Source organism: Clupea harengus, chromosome 23 (assembly GCF_900700415.2).
Source record: "Clupea harengus chromosome 23, Ch_v2.0.2, whole genome shotgun sequence".
In the NCBI taxonomy this organism is placed as follows: Eukaryota; Metazoa; Chordata; class Actinopteri; order Clupeiformes; family Clupeidae; genus Clupea; species Clupea harengus.
In genome coordinates, this window is record NC_045174.1 from 402,805 (window position 1) to 422,366 (window position 19,562).

Below are 19,562 nucleotides of genomic sequence, written 5' to 3' on the forward strand. Positions count from 1 at the left end.
TGTTGCAGTCATCTGGAGGTCACTAGGGGTCACGGTGATGGATTGCTGAACGTTGGCGCCGCGTCGTGACGAATGCTGAAATATAGTCATTTAGGAAGGGTGTCGTCCTGTTTGGCCAACAGCTGTGGCAGCCAGCATACCACATTATTAGTTCCCCCAGTTACATATGCCAAACTGCTGGGAAGGCAAAGCATCATCATCCGAGGCAGGCTGGCGTTTATAATTACGGCTAAGTGGGAAATAGTGAATCTGGGCCTAAAAAAAGGCGATTGTTTTGATTATGGCAAATTCAGCACCTGTGTAATCGATGTACATCACTGTGATGTCGAACGGGGCCTCCACGGCGTGGTCGCCATCTGGGTCGCTGATAACCATATGCTCACATATTTTTGTTGGGAAGTTAGTGTTTGCGGAGGGTAAAAAAAAACGCTGCACTGATATCTTTTTTTGGAGCCTCCGGCGAGTGATGGCATAAGGCCGGTCCCCATCCGCCAGGTATCATCATCATGTCAATTATCCCCGTGAAAACACACCTGTTCACACCGCCGGCCGCACAGAGTCTCTGTGCTCCGGATTTGGCATTTGGATGGTGGGTTACGAGACAGACATTCTCTGAACCTCTGATTCCGGCAGGGTCAGAACAGCTTGTGACACGCAACAGCTACGTGATTGTGGGTTTTGAGTTGTTGAGAAGTTGTTTGAATTGTCTGAACAGAGGAGAGAGAGAGGAGGTGGGGAGGCGCAGAGAAAGAAGGACGAAAAAGAAAAAAGATGTTTTGACACAAGGCAGTTACTTGATCAAATCTTCTGGTGTAGGTAGGGGAGGAGGAGAAGAAGAACAAGAACAAGAAGGAGAAGAAGGGATGAGGGTGGAGAGGTGGAAAAGAGCAGGAAGAAGGAGAAGAAGAGATGAGGGTGGAGAAAGTCATGGCTGATGTTTGACATCCGTCAACCGAAGCGCCGTAGCCGTCAGAGCGTGGCTGAGGTCAGGGGTCTCGTCTTCCTGAGGACACGGCAAATGCCACGCCGAGACAAAGCGTCCCTCCGAGACCTCCAGATGCTTCTCTCGACACTCGTCATTAATTTTCACGCCAAGATTTTAATTAGAGCTCCTCGCGGCACTGGGCCGTCCCCTGCATCAGCGCCGGCTCTCTGCGCTGTCACGCCTGCTGCTCCTGCCATGGCAAAGAGCAGGAGTCTGACGGCCTTGTTTGTCTTGCCGGTATTTATGACATTCACCCGGAAGGCATGGGGACATATCTCTCAACACTGGGCGACGGAGAGGCCAGATGAGTAGTGTTTTAACTGTGGGGTGGGTCGCCGTGGGCTTTAAAGGGATTCTGTTCTCCTTTGTGAATCTAAGGAAGTTAGGTCAGTGTTTGGTTTGTGTCATAATATTATTTTGTAACTTGTTCCTTGAATGTCTGAATTGAATGAAATCTTTCACATCAATTTTTTTACTTTCTTTTCATAATAATGCCATTTTTTAAGCAAAGCATACCACTAGCAGGTGTATTTTGACATCTACTGGTTGCAACACAAGTCTCACATAGCACAGCATAGTACACAGTAATGGTAGCTAAACCATCTGTAAATATGACATGTAAATGTGATACCGACTGATAGCGGCACAGACTCCCAAAGGTTTCTGTCTGGAATATGCCACTATATCTCTGCAGGCTGTATCAGGGGGCAAAGGGGTGTAACAATGGGTTTCAGAGCAAAGTGCTCTGGTTGAAAACTGATGGATGGCTTGTCAGGAGGAATAATTGCAGTGGCTGGAAAGTGTGTGTGTGTGTGTGTGAGCGAGTGTGTGTGATACGGAAAGTGTAAGTCCATCTGCAAATGTATGAGGGGGGGGGGTTTGTGCTCAGAGCACAGAGCGAGTGGAAGAGAGAGTGGTAGAATACTCCAAGAGGATGATGGGAAGTGACAGAGGGCTGTCATGTGACACCCCGGCGAGAAGGTGGCAGGCCAGACCTGGTCACCGGAGCGGGAAAGTGTCTTTAATACGTCGAAAAAAGGAAAAGAATCCGCCTGTCAGCGTCGCTCAGCTGTACAAAAGAGGAAAGCATGTGCCTGAGAGGTACACACACACACACACACACACACACACACACACACACACACACAGGAAACACTGAGAGAATGGTTGAGAAAATACCAACACGCAAAGACATTGAGTTGAAGAGAAATGCTGAAATGTGTCAGTTAATAGTAGCTGTGAGGTGTTCTGGTGGGCCACTTGCCTGTCACATAAGCTGACAAGCTAATGGCCATATTTTTTTTTCTGTCTTTACATTAATATGTTCAGTTTTTTTCCTTTTCCCGTGTGTCTCCGCTAAAAGGATTTCCATTTGAAAGGTTGATTTGTGGAAATGTATGCAAGCTAATATCAGCTATGTGTCAAGGTGGTGCCCAACAAGTAATTTCAGAGTCTGTGTTGCAAAGGCCACCTCACTCTGTAATGGTTGTAATTTTTAGTCAGGAGAAGGACCGCCTCTGTTCAACAGATTGGCAATTAAACTCACTTCTTGTGCATGCAGGCCACTGGCTGCCCTCTTTCCTCTAGGACAGAATCATTTAAGTTATAATGTAAGTAATGTAAAATAATGTAACATATATATTAATATAAATAATGTTATTTAGTTGAATATGAAGAAAGACTTGATGCAGGGAATAGAGCAGAGGTTTTAAATCCTGCTGCTGAAGGCCCTTGTGTGCAGCTTGTTTTCTATCTTTTCCTGCTTCTAGCACACAAATGAATTAAATCGCTAAGTCGGGAGGTTCCACTAACCAAAGGTGAATGACCAAGGGCCGAATTTCAGAGCACTGGGGGGTCCTGAGAGTAGGATGGAGAACGGCTAGATTAGAGGAACATGGATGATAGTGTTTCAGGTCTTACTTCAGCAGAGATGCAGTGAGAACCAAAGGGCTGCAGTACCAGGAGACCAGGAGAGGCTGTCGATCGTGGGCATTTCATAGACAGCCAGAGAGCCAAAGAGGCCCTCATTTGGGATTGAAAGGTTGAGAGTGCTGCCAATACAACACAGGCTATCTGAACGCCATTGATCCCCACTCACCAATGACAGCAAAAAAAATTCAGCAATAATCATGACAAACGAGGAGTGAGTGTCGCCAGGGGTGAGAATTATCAATACGCGGAGCCCGGCGAAGAAATGCCAAGGTCATAGACAAAAGGATCCCGAACCTCTATCAGAACCCTGCCAAATGAAATATCGGTGAGGAGAGGGGAGCGGGTTAGCAAAGCCAGAGTTATTAATTAAGACTTAGGTCTCCCCAGGGTGTTGAGTGGCTCTGTATGGATTCTCTGTGGGGGTGGATCTGAATGCCAAGGGCAGAGTGACCATTACACAACATCCCTTTCTCTGCGTGGCCTGGGCCTGCGAAGCGTCAAGCATAGGCCAAGAGATTTAGCTGTAATCACTTCAACCTTTCAGAAAGAGATATAATTTAAAAAAGGAGACACCGTACAACTAGGATTGTTTGAGTATCTGTAGTTGGAGTCGTAACATTTATTTGTATGCCAAAGGATCCATCGCAGAATTTATGGGATGAATAAAGTCGTGCTGATGCAAATAATGTCTTTGTCTAGTCATCTGGCTCTGTAAGAAAAGATGAAAGCCCATTGTAGTGTTGTAAATGCGTTTGTCGATGACTGCAGTTATACACGGAGCTGACAGAGCCTCCATCATCAGGGTTCTTCAGAGTAAGCCTCTTATGTCTCGCAGATGACAAACCGTATTGATGATGATGATTTAAAAGGCCCGTGCGAATCAATCCCCTGCTTGACGGGCCATGATCTGCTAGGAGAGCTCTCCAGGCAGCATAAATACACAGAGATAGAAATAGCTCTTTTCCACCGACGCGGTGCCAGTGCCATGCCAGGTCCTAATCTAGAACCGGTTCCACATGTTCCGACCCGAAAAAAAAGACTGGTGCTGCTTCCAAAAAGCTGGCACTGGCACTGGCACTGGCACTGGCACTGGCACTGGCACTGGCACTGGCACTGGCACTGGCACTGGCACGGCTCCTCAAAATGGCTGAAACAGAATGGAGAGCTGGACTGTACTGGGCCTCAGGAACCAATTGCAACTGCAAATGGAGAAACAGCAGTGGTATTATCACACACACACACACACACCCCGCCACACAGTCTATTTACACTTTTTAATACTTTTAGTTATTATTTTTTATACTTTTTATATTCATGAAAAGGGTATATATATATAAGAGAAACCTGGTGGCGGATGGACCGGCCCTGGCCCAGATCAAGCCCAGATACGGGCCATCTCCGTGTCACAGTCAGCTGCTAGTGAGGCGCCCAACTGCCTATATCTCTTCAGACGGGTCTTGCAAGGAGGAATAGAGCATTTGCTAATTGGCTTTATCACTCATGTTTGAATTTATCTTATTCTGGAAGAAATGCCAATACATTAGCTAGGTTGTCTGTAACACAAGGTGACCTCCAGAGTCTTAATAGCATAATTCATTATCCCTCAAATGGAGTGGATGTCTTGTCCTGTGGCGGTCTGTCTGCTGGAGCGGTTAATTGTGGTGTCATTAAAGTTAGCTCTCTATTCATTTAGGCCAGGCGAGTCATATAAAACTAATATTCTCAGTTATCAGTTGCTGAAGTAGAATATAAAGTGATGGAAATTGTCAGGGAGGTGTGGGGAGTCGGGACTGGGTGGGTAGGGAGCCGATGGGCAACCCTCTAATCTTTTTTCAGTGACACGAAATGGTCCGAAGTGTAAAAATGACTGTGAAAATACACTGAAATGTGGGAATGTTTGACCATGAATTATTAACATGAGTAAACACACACAACGGTGTTGATTGGCCAGAGTAGTGTATTGCCCTGTCTGACCTACTCCGTTTGTTTCCTATTTACAGAGCCAGGAATGTGTACAAACACCAGAGTTTTTTGAGCGCACATTGAGAAGGAACAAAGGACTGTGAGGAGAAATTCACTGAATTTCACAAAAAGAGCGCTGGACTATAATCGCTGACAGCACCTTTAACCACGGCATAGTAAACTACCCTACGTCTATATATTATGATGACATATGTTTTCCTTGACATATTGCTCCTATGCAAATCAAACACACTGTCATTTTGGCATTTTGTTTGAAGTTGGCCTGTGGGAGCCTCCTGACTCCAGCAGTCTTTGACAGATCCACGGGGTCAGAGCGGTTGGGTCGTTCGCCTCTGATTGACGCCTCTCTTGGGGGGGGGGGGGTTCTGACTCGATTTGAAAGGGGCACGCAAAAAGTGGCGTGTGGCTGCAGGTATGCACATTTCAGTTGAGGTGCGCCTCATGACATCTCCCTTGAAAAACTCACACCGGCTTACCAGCGGTGCGCACGGAATTAATCCTCCGACGCTGGAAACGGACAAAGACGGCCCTGGACAGAAGTAAATTGTGAAAAAAAACTAAAACAAACTTTATATAACTACTGTTTACCTCGATGTACAATAAAAATGCACCACCCCTCTAGTAATATAAAATGTATTAGTCACTCAAGAATGTAGCTGCATTATATGTATTCAGACATATATAAGTTTTAGACAAATGCTTCAGATACATGTCTTGTTTTTCGATCGACTCTTACATTTAACACATGTTCTATTTGGTAACCCCCTCTCTCCCTCCCTCTCTCTCTCCTTCTCTCTCTCACTCACCTCTGCAGTCTGGTGGACAAGAGAGGACAGGCCCGTGTTGATTTACTAACGTGTTATCTTTGTCTATAGCAGCAACGTGATACAGAGTTAAATCAAGACAGCCAGTCAAAGCGGGCCACTGTGGCCCTGTTTGGAAAGCAATAAGACAGCTATGAAAGGCAATAAAGCACTGCTGGCAGGCCGGTGCAGACTGTCAGGGGCGCTGGATTAATTACCGTGTCCTGACGACTTACCTGGAGAGTGAGTGTGAATTTTTGCAAGTATGTTTCATCTCACTCGGCTGGCCGGGGAGTGCCCTCCCATGACAAATATTGATCTTGTCTCCGCTGTAGATATAAGGGGGAAATTAAATGGCTTCACGGTGAACCAGGGGGACAACATTAATATCTCGGCTTGTCTGCCATAGCGCCGCCATCCATTGCATCTGCGGAGAGTTTGATTTCATGCTGCGTAACGATTATCAAATTAGTTTGGTTACGCTTCATTCTGTACAATGTAGCAATCTGCACGAAGCCCAAGTGACAAACACCGACATGATTAATTACAGCAGCTACATTCCGTAAGGGTGGGGTTAAGGTTAGGGTGAAGATAATGGAGGAGGAAGGTTGAGGGGGTTAAAAGGAATTGAATCCGTATCACAGAAATGGCTCCATAAGCAAGACAGAAGGTTCTGCCTCAAGTATCAGCCACATTTGGGACGGATCTGGCCCAGACCTGGCACGAATCGGAGCCGTCCACTCGGGAGTCCACTATCCGAGTCCCGGGTTGATCCCATTCTTTATTTTGGACACATATGCATTGCAGCGCCGCACACAGAAATTAGAGCGTTGTAAATCTTGCTTGTATTGTGTTAACACTGATATGTCTTTCCTGTCAAAGTGCTCCGCTATCTTCTATTCCATAGGCCCCCTCGCTGCACGGCCACACACCCACACTTCCCTTGGCTTGTGCTGCTGATAGCGCCGAGGACGAAGCCCCAGGTTCAGTTCCTGTTTTTCTGGGCCCATCTGTAAGGAAAAACCGGCCCAAGGTAAAAACGATGACGGCGGCTTGGCAGAAGATGAAACGGTCCTCCGCCACAACCATTAATAATTCTCGTGTTTTGGAGGTGCGCCGTACATACAGAATCCCTGGTATTTAATCTCTCCCCCTCCAAAAAAAGAGAAGGCAGGGGAGAAAAATAAGGTCAAGAGGGAAAGGCATATCTTTTTTTCTTCTCCACTCTCCACTCCCCTCTCTTCTCTCCAGCTTTGAGCGATCAGGCCAGGTTTCCCAGGCACCACATTTGTCTGTCAGAGCTGCAGGCCCTGGCGGTGATTTAATTTCCATCAGACAAGGGGTTTGTGATGTGGACTGGCCTGCACATGGCAGATATTTGTCAGTTTAAGCTTTGACAGCCAGATAATTCCTAATAACAGCAGAATATCGTCAAATCCAGGCTTTTCTATCCAGAACTGGCCCCCTGGCATTGGCAAACCAGTATACTACTGTTTCAGGGAACACAAAATCTTCTTTCTTTATATATCCATTCATTTCCTAATATCTTTTTGCACACAGGCTACTTGGTGTAAAAAAAGAATATATCCTAGGGTGACCAGACATCCTCTTTTCCCCGGACATGTCCTCTTTTCGAGACCTAAAAAATGCGTCCGGCAGGGATTCCAAAATCGTCCGGGATTTTGCCTCGTCGGATATTTGTGTTTGTCTGGGTCTTTCACAAACTAGTTATTACGTCCTTACAAGTTTTGGAAAGGGTATCTCCCTTACGTTCCACCTTCTTGCGCGAGCTCTGACTGTAGCACGAACTGTCATTGGTCGACCGCCTTCCCAGTGTTGCCAGATATGATAATTATCCTCCAAATACGATCATTTTGACCCTTTCATACATTACGCCATTTCCAATCTGGCAACACTGAGCACCTTGCCGCCTCCACTAGTTGCATCGTTTACAATCAGGGCTGTAGTGGAGGGTAAACGCCGTTTACGCACCTCTGGAATTTTGGAAATAGCGTTTACGCACCTCTAAATATCGTTTACGCACCTGTAAGTGCCGTTTACGCACCTCAAAGTTCCCTGGGCCTTGTATTCTGCCGTTGGAATAATCAGAAATAAATTTGGTGTCATTTTAAAACGCCTACATTTCAAATTGTTGAACATATAAACGCTGTAGTCTGAATCATTTTCATCTGCGCTGTATTATGGTCTATGACCCTCCAATCGGTGCCTTGGCTGCGGCAGCGACACCAATCAGGATCCAGGAAGTATGTAAACACATACACGTTGTGGATTAGCCTGCCTGCCTACCAGTTCGGAATGGATTAATTAGCTATGGATATCAGGCGATTTTTGAAGAGACCATCAGTGCTCCCACTCCCACAGATGCCCGCAAAAGGCCTCAAGTACAAAGTAAGACTGAAGAAGATCAATTCACGTTTTTAAACGTTGTTTTGGTTTGGACATCGCATTAAGACAGGGACAAACTCTATTAATAACGTGCTTGCAAATACGATGATGCAGGTAACAAGCCAGCCATCCCGGTGCCATCTAAAACGTCAATTATTTCAGCAATTGAAGATGCATGAGTAATTATCCTCACACATATCGCTGTAGATTAGGCTAATTCATTGAAAATTGTAGACAGATTCTTTGCAAACCAGTTAGACATAGCTAAGTGAATTGCTAAGTGAAATGTTTTAGCTTAGCTATAGAATCTTCCATTTTCGCAGTCAAGGTCAAATATAAGTGTAGCAGAAAAGAAACAGCAGAACAAGCATAAACCCGACCGGTGAGGCAGAGGTACTGTTTGCCTCCCCTCCGTGATTTTTTTTTTAATGTCAGATCAGCAATACTAAGAAGGTTCTACGCATGCGCTCAACCCAGTTTGTGAGGGATTGCGCAATCTGAGATGAGGCACAGCCTCCCCTTTATATAAAAAGAAATCATGCTGCAATTAAACACTTCCCCTGTTCTTTAACCATTGGAGAAACCTCCAATGTCAACACAACACAACAACACAGTTGCTATATTAAGACGTACGGGCAGGGGAGGCTGTGCCTTTTATATAAAAAGAAATCATGCTGCAATTAAACACTTCCCCTGTTCTTTAACCATTGGAGAAACCTCCAATGTCAACACAACACAACAACACAGTATTATACTTTTCAGCTGTAACACCCAGGGCCTGTTTCCAGAGGCCTTAAAAAATTTTTTAGGTCCTATAGAGGTCCTTTCTTTTGTCTCCCCCTCCACCCCCTTCATTGTTGTGAGGCCTACACATACTTTTCTTTACTGTTTTCTTGAAATTGAATAAACTACAAACACATTTATTCACTGTCATTGATTTAATATGACTTTAACTGATAACATAATGGAATATAGCCAGGACAGCCTTACAGAGTCGCGACGCTTTGTGTTGGGTTGCTTCCCGTCGAGGTCTGTCTGACAAAATCTCACAAAATTCAAAGTTTACTCACCTCTAATTTTACCACTACAGCCCTGTTTACAATAGTACATGACATCTGCATGTGGAAAAGATGTCAAAACTTCGTGGCGGGGGAGGGGGCGGGGTCATATGCATGTGAAAAAGATGTCCAAAAACTCCGTTGCGGGGGAGGGGGCGGGGTCCCGCGACAAAGTGTCCTCTTTTTCACAAACTCAAATCTGGTCACCCTAATATATCCAATCTGTGAAGATGAAAAAAAAAAAGATGAGGTGGAGACATGATAAGGGGCATGCACATATTGTAATGTTCTATTACTTTTTATATGGCCAAACTTAAGTAGCTGGATACTGTATAGCTATATAGTATGTATAGCTAACTGTGTACCTGATAGCTTGCTAGCTTGCTTGCTAACTTGGTTCTGCTAGCGATGTTAAAGGGAGTTGTATGTTTTTACCTAACACATTGAGAGTACAATTATTGGTTTATTGGATTATACGGATATGGATTTACCAGTAGTAAAATCTCTTGGTAAATCCCAATTGCCAGGTGGGCTACCTGTCAAAAACCTTATACTCCATACAGAATGATAGCATAGGTTACCAGTTGCTGAGTTTCCTGCCGTGTTGGCCTGGATGACTGTATGATTCATTGAGCTAAATAATAGATAATTTCTCAACTAATTAATATTAGACCCTTTGAAAGATTCAATCTCACTCTGTCTTACTTATTTTCTCTACCTTAACCTATCTTCATCTTACTCGAGTATAAATCACTGGAGGTGATTTATACTGGCGTCTCAACATGAGTGTCATTCAAAGCCAAAAATGGCAGCCGTATTTTTTTATGATTTCACCACTGCTGCAGGTCTAATCCAGTGCGTGTTTGGAGACGTCTCTGGCCGGACAGACAACTGGAAATCCAGATTTCCAATACTTCAGTGATCAAATCTCCCCGTGGTGTTGCTTATCAGCGTTGAAGCATTTTCCATTTCGGAGAAGAAAACCAGACACAGATGGCTTTGAGATGAGAGCACAGCAGCCCTCTCTTCCACCCCCCTCAAAGAACCAGACTGAAAAGCATTCCCTGTTCCTTGTTGTGGTTCTGTTCAGATTAAGCGGGAAGGGGTAAAAAAGAGAGAGAGAGAGAGAGAGAGAGAGAGAGAGAGAGAGTGGGAAAAAAAAGACGAGAGTCTAGTCCAGTCACATTAGACATCCAGGATGACTGTGTGGGCAGGCTCATTTAAGATAAAGGAAATCTGCCAGCAGACCCAGCTGTGGGGATTGGGGAATAATCTCTCTATAATAGCTGGCTGCGGGTCAGGGAGCAATCGCAGGGCCCCTGTCCTCCTCTTCGCTGTTAACTAACACTCGCTGGAGCATTGTGTGGCCCCCACCGAGAGAGGAGCACACACACACACATGCATACACACAAACACACACACGCATATACACACACATACACACACACGCATACACACAAACACACACACGCATATACACACACACACACACACACACACACACACATGCATACACACACACATACACACACATGCATACACACACACACACACACGCATATACACACACACATACACACACACACACGCATACACATACTGTATCCAGCGCTGACCTCTGCTGAACACTACCTACCTTAGAGACGTGGGGATACTGCCAAAGCTCTCCAGGCTAGGGGATTAACTCTGGGAAAGCTCAAGAGTGTATTGTGCAGTGCTGTATGAGAGGGCTAGGTTGGATTATGTATGACAAGTGTTAAGATTGTGATGGAGAAATGTGGTCCTTTCTACCTACGGCTGTGTTCGTAAGGCATGATTGCACATGGTACACCTAAACTGTAACCTTGAATGTCGAGTTCAACATTCATACAGTCAGAGGTGGCTGTTTTCCCCATTACAATGATAAGAATATGGAAAAGAACGTAATAGTTTTATTTTATATACATAAATAAACCAATAAACAAACAAATAAGTAAGTACACAAGGAAATAAATAATATTTTCCCTCTCTTGGCCTCCTGCTGTCCACGATGCGTTTGTAAATCTCAACACATTTGGTCGTGGGGTCCATTCACCTTTGTAACTAGTGTTTTTGTTTGATGGTGAGAATTATGGGTAAAAAAAAAAATGGTCGCCAGCTGTCTGGCTGTGGATGCTGCTCGGGTGAAAGGCCTCGGCCCCCCTCAGCTCCGCTGACAGATCTCTGTTCGTGTCTGTCTGGCTTCGGGCCTGTCGTGTGGGGTAAGTAACATTAACGGAGGGTTGCCTTTAAGAGGCCTCACGCTCAACGCGCAGTGGGGCATTGCAGATTAGGTCAGTGGAACGGCTCCCCCAACTCCAGCATGATGGATGACGGGTGGAATGAGTTTCTACCTGGCAGCATTGTGAAATCTTTTCATTGTCACCGACGGGGCCCAGTGCAGGAGGGGAGGAAAGGGGGCGGGTGGTGCTGATGGTGTGGGCCAGGGGGGGGTTGATGAATGAGGGAGAAAGTGTCAGAAATGCCCTTCCTTGCCCCCGGTGTAGGTTTAATATCTCCCAGAGCTACCATTCCTATTGATAAAAGCAAAGGGGCTGGCTTTTTATTTATTTTTTTAAAAGCACAGTGCTGGACCAGGCACCACGCAGAAGATTGAACAGAGGCTGCTGTTGTGCTTCCCAGGGTTGGCTTTGGTAAACACAAGTGGTGACTGGTGAACCTGCTGGGGGGGGAAAGAGAGAGGGAAAAAGAGGCACAGCAATTGAAAGAGAGGGACAGGGAGAGAGAGAGAGAGACAGAGAGAGCATGTGGGAGGGGCAAAGAGAAAGGAAGAGTAAAGAATAGGTAGAGAGAAAAGAGAGTGAAAGGTAGATTGTGTGTGAGAGAGACAGAGAGAGAGAGTGAGTTAGAGAGAGGAAGAGAAAGAAAGAGAGAAAGAAAAAAAAGGCCAGGAGGGTTTATGGGAAACGTGTGTGACTTCACTGATGTCTCCCGGTGATGAATGAGGAGCTTCCATCTGTTTGCAGTGCGTGTAATAAATAGGCCAGCTTTGACCTCGGACTCCAAAGAAAGATGGAAACACAAGGAGTCCACAGAGTCCGCTGAATTTCCCCTGACCCAAACCACAAGGCAGAAACATTGCCGTAATAAATGGATTTATCCACAAATACGTTTAAAATGAACAGAAAAAAATTGGTTTAGAGGTAAAAGTAGTCAAGAAAAGCATGAATGTTTGGTAAACAACATGACTGGTACCACTATGACACATTGCAAAGTAACTGTTGTTACTGATAGTAATTAAGAGTCACTTTAAAAAATAATAATGATAATGATGTTCTATTGCTTTATATCACATAACACAGCACACAGCAAAACACACACAAAAAAAGATCTGCAGCTCTAACCCTGGTCGAATTCCTTTTCCCTCCCTCTCTCTCTCTCTCTCTCCCTTTCCCTTTTTTCTCTCTCCCTCCTTCTGACCTTGCCTCCTACGAGCCTCATCCATCTTAGGCTCCTTAGCCATTTTGCCAGATTCATACTGCGCAGATTAAGACTATTCATCACCACAATCATCCTCGATTCATCACCCTCTCCAATGAATGTTTTGACATCCAGTTAATTTTCTCCTGATGATTTATCAAATTATAATTACCATACTCTGAAGGACTCGTTTATTATGTTGATACATGATAATGATGCCAAAGTGGATTGAATTTTAAGTAAGTTTCGCGATTATAACATATGCGTTATTGTGAGTAATGTTACACAATTTGGGCTTTTGCAGTCTGGCAAACTCATGGGACTCACTTAATGCTATAATAATCAATGTCGAAAAGTCAAGTTCTTAATTCAATTTTTTAGGCCCCCGTACAAATTATTGGGCCAGGGCACGTCGAGCATGAAGTTCAATTAAATTCACTTCTCTCGGTTACGACGCTAAGTAATTAAAGAGTGAGCTAATTTAATCAAGGTTGCAGTCACAATTCAAGACACCACAGATTCACATTTTCTCAACCAAGTTTGAGGTCAGAGTCGTGAAAGGATTAGATATAATCGTATAGATATTACTACAGGCCAAAATTAATTAATTTGAGTGAAGCACATTAAAAATCTCTCTCCCAGTTCTGAATGAATCACAGAGAGCCTTTGGTGTGACTGCAGTGTACAGAACAGTGCACATACTTTACTATACGCACTAGAGGAATTATGAATATGTTCTGTGCTAACACGGGCAACCTTTACCATGGGGTATTGATTTCAGTAAATGAAACAAAATACTTTCGTGCCGACTAATGGATGAAACAAAGGCAGTTCAAAAAAATTCAATCCCCATGTTTTGACCTCTGGGTGTCATCTTGTGTTACTCAAATTATTGAGAGCCTCTCTTGGCCAGGCTGGGGATCTTTGCTTCAGTGGCTAATTGAAGGCTTCTCAGATTGAATTAATAGTACAAATGCCTTTTGGCATGCGAGGAGCCCCTGTTTTATTGTGTGTGTTGTCACCACAGGAGAAAAAACATTGTTGATTCATGAATTAGCGCTGAATTTTGCAAACGCCAGTCAGTTGATGTAATCTCATTCCAGTTTATCATGCATAACCACCAGAAAACTGTCGACAGTTGTGGTGCTGGTTATAGATTATCTTTCTAAGCATTAACAAAGACGTAGTAGGGTGCGGAGACAAAGTGAAATTACTGGGTACTTTATGACCAGAGTAGCAACATAATGTGAATTATGGCAGAATTTATGGTATCCGGTTGCTCATCTCCAAAACCTTAACGATTGCTTGAAACAAATAATCTATTTACATTTTGTGTAACATTTTTGTAACACCCTATAAATGTAAGCTTCCCCAAAAATAAGTGTATAACATTCTACACTGCATGTCAAAACTGAAAAAAAAGCTTCTTAGTTTAAAATGGATACCCAGCAGCTTTCATGGTAAATAAACTGGTGAAGCAACTGGAGACTCTTGCTCCCCTGCACCCTCCAATCTGCTTCTTTCGCCAGACAAACTGCTCAAATTGAGCCATTTTATTTCACTTACACCAAACCAACAACCATTATATGTGCTTTTTCGCCATTCATTGGCCCTTAAACCCGCTGCCCTGAGCTCCCGCACCCCCCTTGTTTTTGTGCCCGCTTGCACCCCTACAGTAACCTTCTGAAGGTCTGTGTTTGCACTTTGGGGTATGTCACATTCAATCTGTTGCCATTCGTTTAAAATGTGCGCCTTGGTGTTGGGGTTCCAAGGTCAAGCCCTGGTAATTGATGTTGCTTATTCATCTCTTTCCCTTGTCTTTTTTTTTCTCTCTCTCACACTCCCTGCTTCGACACTCCTGCCTTTGTTTGGGGGGGAAAGTGCTTGAAGATTTACTGTAGTTCCACAGGACCTGGGAGCTGACCCCCCCCCCCTAAGCCAAGTGTCAGTGTCTTTGCCAGTCGGGAGCCTACTAGCAGATGCCCCGGACAAAAGACTGTTTTCTTTAAACAAGATGGAGCAAGAACCTCCTCTTGCATCACAATTAGGTGGCAATTCAGCGGAAACATAAATTCCCTGGGTGAGAGGCCTCCCAACATGAGGGACAAATTTACTTGATAATGATAAATGCAAACCATCGAGCAAAGGCTCGAGTAATTCCCCAAGCGTTTGCCTAAGCAGGCAGGTCATTTTTGTCAAAACTGTCTCATATTCTCTGCCTCGCTCCCAATGGGGAGAGAGCACAAAGCACTATTATTTACATTGTAAATCGCTGTTGTTTTTGCCAATCCCACAAGACACGTCCCATTATTAAAAATGCATGCCCCTAAATATTCACGCGTCTTTGAGCGAGGCTCCGGATAGAATGCTTCCTGCTAAGTGAATTGTTGGTGTATTAATGTGCAGTGCTCAAAGTGAGTATATAAAGCTCAGTTTAGTTGTCTGAAAGAGATAAAAACATAGACCGTTAGACCTAGACACCCCTCATGGCGGCATCAAAGCCTTTGATCTTGTCTGCTCAATCTAGAGGATCAGAAGACGACCACTGGCTCAGTCAGGCTTGCAATGCTTTCACCTATAACACAAATCATTTTTGACCACCAATGGTCTCGCTATCAACAAAAGACCTCCTGATCCATTGGCAGGGTAGTGGCAGCAGCAGTAGTAGTGCCAGAAAAGGTGGAAGAGAAACTCTAGCTAGAAAGAGAGAAGATCCAAGCAACACAATGCAGCCATTTGCCTTTTTCTTCTAAGTACTAGCTTTGGAATAATCTTCACATTCATTTTGATTGTACGTGATCATATGAAGGGACAGATAAACACACCTGCTGTTCCCATTAGACATTCAGGATATGACTATGTCGGTCCCACACGCCGTAAGGGATATGCATGCAAAAATGTAAGAAAAGCTTCCACAGCACGACATTGCCAACTGGATCGCCAAAAGACATCAGTTAGCATGTCAGCAGGCTTTTAATCAGTGCCAAGTGGGCTTTTGGTGGTGTTTTAAAAGGTTTTTGCATGCCTCTCGGGTAGTTAGCTCGCTAGTTTCAGACCAGGACTCTTTATGTTGCTTTAACAATGCTAGTCTTGGGTAGGCACATAGGTGAGTGCACGTCAAAGGCTCCCCTGAGTAAGGTTTGAGGCTCCATTGCTGGTTAAATTGCTTTAAACCGTCAAAGGGGCACTTATGCAGCAAACTGATAGAAAGGGTTGTCAAGGCTTCCGCCTGAGATCCTCACTTCACAAAGGCTGGTGCAGGCACTTTAAGGGTCGGGGGCTCCGTAGCGCAGTTCAAACGGAGAACAACGAGAACACGTGCGTGTCGCAAACGGAAGCCTAATTTACCTGTGAAAATCGCCTCGCACTACTCGACGCTTGCACACCGCTCATCAGCATGCATAGAGAAATGCCAGACGAAACTTGTTAGCACCACTCTCCACGCAAATCAGGCTGTTGCATTCAATATCTGCTGCCAGGAAGCATCTAGGGCTCTCCGAGCTCTCTAATGGCTGTCACCCTAGGTGCAGATAAACTACGCGGCCCCATTTGAGAAACAAAGAAATAATTACAGAGGAATGTTTAATCCCGCTTTTTTGACACACCAACGGGACGTGTGTGTGTGGGTCCCGCACAGGCGATGGCACTTAAATAGAGGCCTTTGAAGTGGCAATCTTCTCCCAGTCTTGGATCATTACACAGTGAGAGAACACTTCACATGTAACCGAAGTGTGGCAGGGAGATGATGGCTAATGATGTTGACAGGGATTCGCTTTCGACGCAGGAGCACGGAGGATTTGCCTCGACTCACCCCCGGCACTAATGAGGCTTGCTGTTTTTAAGATAATGGAATACCGGAGCCTGAGCGATCGGTCCCCTTTGTATCAATACTGTCAAGAATCCTTAGCTCAGCTCGCATGATAGCAATCATGCACACCCACTTAACTCAAATGCCAATCCCATGTTTGCTTGATCTTCAGTGGACTTGACTGGGCTTGAAGATTCGGTTGCAGACACGATCGCAGACTGTAGTTCAGAAGTGCTTTGTGGCTGCTTTGAATATTCACAAAGTCAACAGTATCTGAGACAGAAATATTGGAAAAGGGCTTTGCTAAGTGGGGCTCAGCCTATCCAACTTCATTTAACTTTAAATGTACTCCAACGGGAGCACATATAACTTGCTTTTCAAATGATAGCTAATTTAAACTTATTATTGTAATGGGGAAATATTTCCTTCCACATTAACCTGCTAATAATGTCAAAAACATGCCAACGAAACAATTTGTGGATCTCTAAAATGTCTATGATTAAAATGTTCCGTTATAATGCATCCATGTATACATAAGACAAACTCAACCCTGTTCAGGTCACGTATGCTAGTGAGATGGAAACCTTTTGTCATCATCAGAGGCAACTAGACTGTCAACACCCATCCTCTCCTTACTGAAAAAAGTGGGTGTTATATCTGGTCTAACCTGTTTAATTATCACATCCTTCACACAAACCGATTCCGTCACTTCAAAATTGGAGTCGTCTTCAAGCTCCGTGATCCAAAAACCTTGCCGGGAATCTTTTGAAGTGTTTACTAGAATAGGATGCTGGGCCATATATATGTCTGAGAATAGCATAGAATAGTCTGTATGCAACATTCTATGCCTTTTGCGGTGTGATTGTTATGGACTTCAAAAGATTAGAGGGGGTGATTAGTGTTTTACCAAACTCAGAGCAGGTTTTTTTCATGTCACCTTTGTCCATATGATCTTCCCCCAACAATAGGTCTAATCTAGCTGATCTCCGGCGCTGAATAGGGAGGTAGGAATGTGAATGACGTGCTTGAGGTAAACAGGGAGGGCACCTGTGAAGACAATGTCTGGGGGAGGCTGGGTGGGGAATGAAAAAAAAAAGAAAGCTGCACACAAGGCAGCTGGAAACCTTTTAATTAGTGCTAATTATCTTAGCAGAAACCGCTGAGAGGGGGTGGGTGGGTTCCTGAAAAAGGATTTGTGTCAGCGCACGGGAGATCAAAGATTGCGGCGCTCATGTTTTCGTGCGTTGAGTAAAAACACTAATAGAGGATGCGATAATGGAGCCCAAGAGAGTGACAGACCAGGTGGTAAAAAACTTTAATCTTTTTCCTTCAGCTGGCCCCCGGCCTCCAGCTAATGTTCAATTAAGGAATCAGATGTGTTTGTAGGCCTCAATGAGGGGGAAAAAGGTACTTATCCTAAATTTACTGGGGATAAGTGCTTTAAAGGGTGTTTAGGGAGATTAAGGAAATGTCTGTTTCACTTTGATACATATCACTGTATCCTCTTATCTACCTAAGTCCATGAGGACTGAGGTAAACGCATTAAATGTAGTCGTAATTATGATATCAAATGAAGTGCTATAGTCTGAGAAGGAATGACCTGCCTTTCTCTGTTTTGTCTCGCTACAGTAGTGTGGATAATTACTGAAACAGTGAAGTCTTTCTATTATTTTCTTCTATTCTTTAATTAGTGCTTACATTATGTATTGAGATCTAGCTCCATTTTTTTTAAGTAGCAAATATTCCTAACGTTGGTCTTACACAATGTAGCTTATTAGCCTTGCTCTAGGTTAGTAGCTTGGTTATCTCAAAATACATCCCTACCACCTACTTTGGTAGACAGGCTGTTATAGTGTATGTACAGCTTAGTTTTACATACTAATGTATTTTTTTATCACGGCTATCTTTCAATCTCTTCCTGATTCTGAACAGGTTGCATAATCTTGAATGGGGTTGGTGGCTTGACCACCATGTAAATCGTGATAAAGTAAAGCTATTACTTGGAGGACAAAGAGCTCCATACTCCAACACTCATGCATGTGTGGTCACCCACCCTGACTGCATTTGTTTTCCATACTTTAAACAACTCACTAAGTGCCTCTCTCTCTCTCTCTCCCTCTCTCTCTCTCTCCCCATCAGACGTCTAGATCGCAGATACAAAAGCATGCAAAAGGCACCTGCTGTCGCATTGTTACCCAGCGGCCACCTGGGCCGATCCGCAGTCATTAATCAAAGCAGAGCGCCGACCTGACCTCCGCCCCCTCCCTCTCCCTCTCCCTCTCTCCGAAACTCATCCCCCACCCACCCGCCCCTACCCCACCTCCCTCTTCCAGTGCTGAGCGAGGAAATCGTTGGCCGCCAGATTCAATGAGCCATCAGTGCAGCCAGTGGACCTAATGACATGTGAGAATATTAACCTCCTAGCGTAGCAGCAGCACCAAGAGCTGGGGGTCCACAGACCACTCCATTATTCTCCCTCAGCCTCGCTGGGACTCCCCCTCTGCAACTAAGTGCTGGGACGCCACTTACCCTTCAGATCAGGCCGGCTGTAATGTTTCTCTTTTATAAAAACTGACATTTCCCCTCCACTGGTGGCCAATGTTACCATGGGTGAAATGAATTCATTAATGCACTGATATGACAGCGTTTCCTATCCAAGTTTCTTGTCAGTCTAACGAGAGGAAGTTCTATTAAACTGTCTTTCTTGTGTAATCTAAAATGCCTCTGGCTAAGCAACAACCATAAAAACGTCCCATTTTTATTTCAGATACTGAGATTGATATTGTTTTAACTTGTCACATATCAGATAGTGCTTATTAGCCTGCTGCTGCTAACATAAATCTTTACAAAGTTCCTCTGATGAAGGTTATGAAGAAGAAAAAAAACCTAGATCTTATTCAGGACGATTCCACGCTCAATCCATCTTCTTGTGTTATCTTGACAGGCGATCTATAAGGACGGACAGCTTGTCCATTACGCACATATGAGGGCCTACACTCTAGCAGTATTGGCAAATTCATCAGGCGTTTATCTCCTTGCCCTCCCCGACACAAGTCAATTAGTCTGTCGCTGCTGGCTCGTCAACGCTTTGTGCTAGCCAAAAAAAAAAGAAAAACAGAGAAAAAGAA